At 51.9% G+C, this 7,923-nt stretch overlaps 1 pseudogene; it reads right to left on the minus strand.

The window, feature by feature from the left end:
- Positions 1-420: 420 nt before the first annotated feature.
- On the minus strand, positions 421-2,198 carry LOC123087694 (UDP-glycosyltransferase 73E1-like; annotated as a pseudogene).
- Positions 2,199-7,923: the final 5,725 nt, after the last annotated feature.

Genomic DNA, 7,923 nt, shown 5'->3' on the forward strand with positions numbered 1-7,923 from the left:
CCACACCTCTCTCACCATATTGGCATAGCGCGAACCAACCTGTGGTTGGATGGTTAGAGGAACTGTGGTATCCCCAGCCCACCAGGGTTCAAATCATGGTGCTCGCATTTATTTCTGAATTTATTTTAGGATTTCCGGTGATGCGTAAATTTCAAGATGACAAGGTGTCCACGGTGACGTCGTAAATTTTAAGATGATATGCCGACTCGGTCTTTCAGAGAAGCGCATAGTGATAAGATGTGGGTGTGTGCGTTTATAGGGTTGAATGTATGCATGTGTATATGAGCGCTTGTGTCTGTAGTGACGTTGAAAAAATAAACCATATCGGCATGGCCTGTTATTTATGTCTAGTACTCTCTCATATGAAATTACTTGTCATAGAATAGAAATAAATAAAATGAATAAAATGAATGTACTATCTAAAACAAAAATACGTGTAGATACTTCATTTTCTTCGACAAATAATTCCAGACGAAGGAACTAAGTACATGTCTTAATTATCCTAGAGCGAAAATTTTGACTTGACCATCTGTCTTCTCGTTGTTTCCAAGCTCGGACACGCCCTTGTCCTTCCTGTGCGCGAGCTCCCCCACATGGTGAACCATATTGGCCACATCCCGGCCCGACGACCCGCCTTCCGCCATCGCCTCCCTTGCCATCGTCGCGAGCTTCTTCGCCGTCGTTCGTATTTCCGCCCCCTCATCCATCAGCTCCCTCAACGCTTTCTTGATGTCGTCTCTCACGACCTGTTTCGCATATAGCTCGGGGTTCATGAACACGTGCATGGCCGGCACCTTAACACCGACCCGGACGCCGGCGCCGAGCACGTCCACGACCAGCGTCTCGTTCAAGAACTGGTCGGCGATGTGCGGCCATGTCAGGAGCGGCACGCCGTGGGAGAGGGACTCCAACGTGGAGTTCCACCCGCAGTGCGTCAGAAAGCCGCCCACCGCCGGGTGCGACAGGATGCTCATCTGCGGTGCCCACCCACGGATGAAAAAGCCGCGGCCCTCCACGCGCTCCTCGAACCCCGCGTCGAGGTCTCCCTAGTCACCCAGATGAACGGGCGATTCGACGACTCCAGGCCGGCGGCGAGCTCCGCGGCCTGCGACGGCAAGAGGCGGGCCATGCTGCCGAAGCTGACGTAGAGCACGGACTGTTGCGGCCGCGCGTCGAGCCAAGTGGCGACCGAGCCGGCATCGACGGCCGCGGGGTTGCCTCTTCCGGTCGTCGTCTCCGCGTCGGAGTCCAGAAGGCAGAGCGGCCCGACCGCCCACACCTTCCGGTGGAGCGCCGCACCGTATCCCTTGATGTACGCGCTCTCGAAAGCCGCGCAGGTGTTGAAGACGAATCCGTCGGCGGTGGCCTCGGCTTCCAGCGTGTCACGCCTTTCCTTCTCCATCCCAGGAAACTGGAAGAACCCAAGCGACGTGGCCTTGCTCGTGACGGCGCGCACCGGAAAATCGGGCACCTCGAACTGCTCCAAGTCGCCGGCAACGCAGTCGGTGTCGTGCACGCCGTGCTTGGCCAGGCTATGCTGCGCCAGGAGGAAGAACGCCGACGGGCCTTGGAACACAAACCGTGGGATGTCAAGCCGGCGCGCGACGTCGGCCGTCCACGGGTTGCACGTGTCGGCGACGAGGCAGTCCGGCCGCCGTGGCAGCGCCCGGAGGTACGTCTCCAGCGGCCCGGCGAGCAGCCACACGGCTTCATAGAAGAGCATGATGCCGGGGAGGTCCGTGACCATGTCGTGGCTCTCGCACCCCTCGGGCAGCCCCAGCGCCGGCCCCGGGAACGGCAGCTCGGCCACGTCGACGGCGAGCCCCTCGCGGGAAGCGTGCTCCAGGACGGCCCTGTTGCGCGCGGCGGTGACGGGCGTGAGGACCACGGTGACGCGCGCGCCGGCGCGGCCGGCGATGAGGCGCGCCAGGTCGAGCACCGGGATAACGTGGCCCGGCGCAAGGAGCGGCACCAGCACGAAGTGTAGCGGCCGTGCCATGGCCGCGCGGAGTACAACAAGTCAACACGAAGTTGGGGATAATTTACTTGTTGTACGTGCAGTATGCTGGAAGGAGGAGCTATAGATTAGCATCTGGAAGGCCAAGACAGATAGAATCACGGCCACGGCACAGCGTTGGATCGAGATCGAGATCCACGGAGTAGAGGCAGTGCTGCTACATCGGCCACCCACGTGCATTATCAACAGACGACGGACGGACGATGCTGAGGTGATGCCGTTTACACGAATATGGCCAATCCTATCCGTTTGCGCACGCAACGCGAATCCTCCCCGTCGATGAATCATGTGGATCAGCGCGCCCAGGCCCACCGGGTCCCAACCAACGATTCCCTAGTTTTTTTTCCCACGGTTATACAACCGGATACAGTCACATCGTATGCGATCAGGCCCCTACACCATTGAGCTGCGCGCCTACACCATCACTCGATTACCCCATCCACCCCAGTGATTTATAACTTGTCAAATTTCGATTCCCAGACTCCAGATCTAGCCTCATGTGAGTTTTTCCCCAATTTTCTCTGTTGGATTTTTTCTAATTGTTACTTAGGCTGCATGCGTATCATTGTTCCACTCATCTGTGTGTTTGAGATCTGCTAATTTATGTGCTTCTTTGTTTCCTCCCGCAAGATTGTTTAACATGTGAACTCCATGTGCAGGGTTTGTTCTGCTGCTCCTGAAATCGATGGCGGCCCGCCTCTCCGACGTCCTCCTCCACGGCGAGCCGCCCAAGCACCGTAATGCATTTTCTTCCCCCATCAGTGCTTCACCAAGCAGCAGCACATGGAGTTGGAGGCAAGAAGAGGAGGAGCAAGAAGGGGAGGACGCGGGCGACTAGTTCCTCCCCTGAGCTCGAAGGCCGAGGGCCCAGATCCGCGGTTGTTCTTCCCAAATCTTGATGCCATTTGCTTTCCTGCGATTCTTTTTTTTAGAACGAAGACGCCGGAGGCGTCCGGATTTAAATTAATAAAGCCCACATAAGGCAGCATCCAACAGGTTCAACACTTAACAACAAAGATAAAACGGCCGTAGCCAAGGTACGATACATGCTACCGGCCGAAGCCTGCAAGAGGAGATAAACAACATAGAGCAATGTGCCGGTCCAAAAGATCAGAGCCTACGGCAGGCTAGTGGCGGGCATCAACCTGGATCGTCTGAATCCGCTCCATCGCCTCCGACATCCGATCCGCATCACGCCGTTTCCCCAACGGCGTCCATGTCTGAAGAAATAAGTGGCATTTGAAAATAATGTCAGCCGGGTGAGAAGGAAATTTGTGCTCGATAGTCATCTTATTGCGGGTGGTCCAAATGGACCATAACAAGGCTCCCACGCAGCGCCATAAGACCCGGCCAAAACCACCCCTAAAAGCAGCTAGTAAAGCGCGCAGGTCCGAGGTAGAGCGAGGATCCCAGGTCTGCCCGAACGCCTCCCTAACCGCACTCCAAGCAAAGCGAGCAAGGTGACAGTTAAAAAATATGTGGTTGGCATCTTCATGTTGGCCACAAAGCACACAAGAGCCGTCAGAGGGGCCATTCCTACGAGCGATATTATTGGAGGAGGGAGGCGGTCGCGAAACATCTGCCACACAAAGATTTTGATTTTTAAGGGAATGACAGCTTTCCATAGCCCCCTAGCTATGTCCAGGGTCGGTCCCTCGGTCAGTTTGTTGTACAAGGATTGGACAGAAAACTTCCCCGAGCGCGAGAGAGCCCAGGAGACCGAGTCGGCCTCAGGACGAAGGTTCACTCCCGCCAGATCAGCTACAAGCCCTTCCCAACAGGCTCGTTCGTTATCAAGCAGGGGTCTTTTGAAAGAGACCGCAGGCGGATTGGAACGCAGCGCATCTGCCACTAGGATTTCTATGTTAGTAGCAAGCCGATATGCTAAGGAATGGCTTTTCCACAAGGGTTCCGAGCCAAACCAGTGGTCCAACCAAAACCGTGTTGAGGACCGATTGTTGACACAAAACTTGGCTCCTAAGGTGAATGCCGGCATAACTTTGTGGATCCCATTCCAAAAAGTTGATCCCTTAGCTTTTGAGGTAAGGAAATTCCCATCTGGGAAGTATTTGGCGCGAAGAATATCCACCAGAGCCCTTGCTCGTTTTGGGAGAGTTTCCAAATCCACTTGGTTAAGAGGGCGACATTCATTAGCTTTGAATTAAGAATCCCAAGACCTCCAAATTTCTTAGGGCGACAGAGCGCGGCCCATTTGATTAGGTGGTACTTCTTTCTGATCCCCGTTCCTTCCCAAAAGAACTTGGATCGGGGCGTATCAAGCCTGGCATGAACCCCATCAGCCAGCAAAAACATGCCCATCGTGAACAGAGGAAGGGAAGACAGGCTAGAGTTAGTTAGAATTAATCTGGCCGCCGAGGAGAGGAAACGACCACGCCAGGGGCTAACTCTATTTGCCACCTTGCCATACAAGGGTTCCCATTCTAGAATGGAGATGTGTTTATCTGAGATAGGCAGGCCCAAATACTTAATTGGAAAGCTCCCTAGCTTACAATTAAGTAAATTGGCTACATGAGAAGCGAGCGGAGGATCCATCCCAATGGCTATTACCTCGCTCTTAAGGAAATTGATCTTAAGACCAGAGATGATTTCAAAAGCGAGGAGAATAAGTTTGACCGAAGCTACGCTATGATCGCCAGGCTCAAAGAGCAGCAAGGTGTCGTCCGCATATTGGAGGTGGGTGACCCTTGGTAAATATCCCGTATTCGCATCGCCCTTGGTAACCCACATGCCCGTAGATTTCCTGCGATTCTTCATGTGTCGCTATTAGTTTTTGTTGGGTTGCTAAGAAGAATCAGGAGGAGCCGTCCTCTGCTCCTTCTCAAAATTTCCCTCCCAGATCTGTATTCTTGGGCATCGATTTTTTATCTTTTGCTTGACCATCAATCGCACGTACTTATTACTTAAGATTTTTTGTGTTGCTGTGTTGGATTTGGGGGTGAGGCTTTTTTTTCTGGTGCGGTCAGCACTGATGGTGTATGAATTACGATGTGGTATGTGTGCTGCCTTGCTAATCTTCTCAAATTCTGGATCTCATGTCTCACATACAACATTTTAGAAAAATGCATTTAATTTTATGACCAGCCTGACATGGATTGAGTGTACTCGTATCATGCATATACCATATGTGATGTAGTGTTTAGTGATGACAATATCACAATAAGTGTGAGACAGAACCAAAGGTCGCAAACCATACCGAATGTGCCATATAACCGCCGATGCGCACTTTATATCCTCGGTTATGGTCCTGTTATGGTTGACCGTGAAGAACTTTAAAGATAACAACCATATATACTCGAAGGCGGGTCTCTTTCACCCGACCATGAAGAACTTTAATGTTATATCGATTGGTAAGTTTTTTCACTAGGGATTGGGAAAACAACCTCATAATTATTGTGATATTTTCATCACTGGACACTACGTCCCATATAACCTTCGATGTGCATTTTATATCATCGGTTCCGGTCTCCTTATGGTCGACCACGAAGAACTTTAGAGGTAGCAGCCATATGTAATCGAAGTTGGGTCTCTTTCACCCGACCATGAAGAACTTTAATGTTACATCGATTGGTAAGTTTTTTCACTAGGGATTTGAGAAACAGCCTTATAATTATTGTGATATTTTCATCACTGGACACTACGTCCCATATAACCTTCTATGCACACTTTATATCCTCGGTTCCGGTCCTTTTATGGTCAAATGCGAAGAACTTTAGAGATAGCAACCATACGTACTCAAAGGGGGGCCTCTTTCACCCGACCATGAAGAACTTTAATGTTATATCGATTGGTAAGTTTTTTCACTAGGGATCTTGGAAAACGACCCCATAACTAAATTAAAAAATTTATATTTACAGAATATATTAAAAATATATTAAGACATTTCTATTTGTAGTGCAATGTTGTGTTGAGGAGGTGAGCATCTGCCAGCCGCAGCATACCGGTGACGTGCTAGCTGTGCCCCGCCGATGGATTAGTTAATTTTTTAAACTGTAGTCTCAGAGATTCTTGAGTCATTATGTAGTGTACATTTTTGTTTCCCTGTGTAAACGTTTTTTGGCAACTTCAAAGAACTTTTTGTAGTGCAACGGACGACTCCTTGCAATCGAATCTCCACGCTGTAAAGGCTCATGAGGTCCTTTTTTACCAACAGTCCTGGTACGTTACTTGCTCACCACAAAGAACTTTTTTGCATCGGATATTTAATCCTTGTGAATAAATAAATTAATATACACGTGTAAAAATTAGTACAGTACTATTACTTAAACTTACGACTAGTACTCACGTCAAGGGATGCTATTTAGCATGTAATCTTCGCGGTAGATAATACTAATAGGAGAAGCAGACGGAATGGTGCATGCTGTACGGTAGGGTAGGATCGAATCTTATAGCTTGGCCCCACAGTACGACGCGTCAGGTGGAATACTGCTCATATACACCAGCATCAATCTATTCGGGAGTCTATTACACCAGAGATACCTTGCAGATCTGACAGCATAGTGGACCTAGTGATGTGACATGCATGGCTGATGTGCGGCCGAGATATAAGATGTGCGGGCAACTGAGTTAGACAAAATCCACTTCCCCGCTTACACACATGCATTATCAACAGACGACGGACGGCGGACCGCGATGGCCACCCACTAGTATTTGTCCACGGCTCCGTTGCCAGAAGGGTTCTTCTCTGGCGAGTGGTCCGGTGGTCCCTCGCCTGACTCCAGCTCTTAATTTCACAACCTACGTCGTCCGTGGATGATGAAGGTGCAGCACGAAAGATGACACGCACCACTCGCCGCTGCTCATCATTCGTTCACTGCATATTCAACATCTGCTACGTTGGCGGCGAGGTGCGGTGGTGGCCTCTGTTGCAGCATGTGGTTGAGGTTCAAGGAGAGGGTGTGGCTGCTCGGGGTGAAAGCCTTGCTCCAGCTCTGCTGGAGTCAACGATGGCGATGCCGATGGGTGTCGCTTACCTTTTTAGAGGTGTCGTGGTTCGAGGGCCTCTGCCCTTCTTTTGCCTGCATGTCATTGTTGCCGCAGCCGCCGAAAAGAAAAGTAAAGGGGAGGAGGTGGCGCAGTGGAGAGCAGGGGAGGAGGGGAGCAGGGCTCGAGGCGGGATTGGATTATTAGACTTAGGTTTAGGGAATTGCTCGACATCCCTGGAGGTATACCTGGCCATACCTCGGGCCGGGCCGGGCTCCGAGCCGGGCCTAGCCAAGCCCGACGCAAATAACCCAGGCCCGAGCCCGGCCCGGCCCGGCCGTCGGGCCTGTTTTCTGGGCCTGAGCCCGGCCCGAATACATAAAAGCCCGTCGGGCTTCGGGCCAGCCCGGCCCGTCCTTCAGGAAAACACAAAAATGATGGGCCCGGGCCCGGGCCGGCCCGGCCTTCGGGCTCAAAATCTAGGCCCGAGCCCGGGAGCGGCGTTCGGGCCGGGCTGCCCATGGCCAGGACTACCGGGAGGTGCGGCTATGTTGTATCTACTATCCCTATAAAAGGACGAAAGGGTGGAGAACCAAACAATCTCATCCCTTCAAACAACTTGATCCAATAGCCCAAATCACTCCAATGTTTAACACTAAAACATGGTTGATGCTAAATGCATTTAGCACCCCCGCACAACATGCCTCATTAATTACTACCGGTTACCAAATAACCTTTTGCATCGCACGTTCCCTACCTCTCGCATCGTGAACCTCCTCCCTGCCTCTTCTCACGCCTCCATCGCCATCCCCCGCACAACTGCTCCACTCCTTGGTGAAAAAAGGGCTCTCCAACTCGCGACCCTAGGGCTCGGGGGAACCCTAGCCGCCGCTCCTTCTCTCTGTCTTGGCCTCCTTGGGCGGCGTGGAGGCAAGGGATGCGCTGCGCAGGTCTGGAGTTCCCAC

Source organism: Triticum aestivum, chromosome 4A (genome assembly GCF_018294505.1).
Source record: "Triticum aestivum cultivar Chinese Spring chromosome 4A, IWGSC CS RefSeq v2.1, whole genome shotgun sequence".
Taxonomy (NCBI): domain Eukaryota; kingdom Viridiplantae; phylum Streptophyta; class Magnoliopsida; order Poales; family Poaceae; genus Triticum; species Triticum aestivum.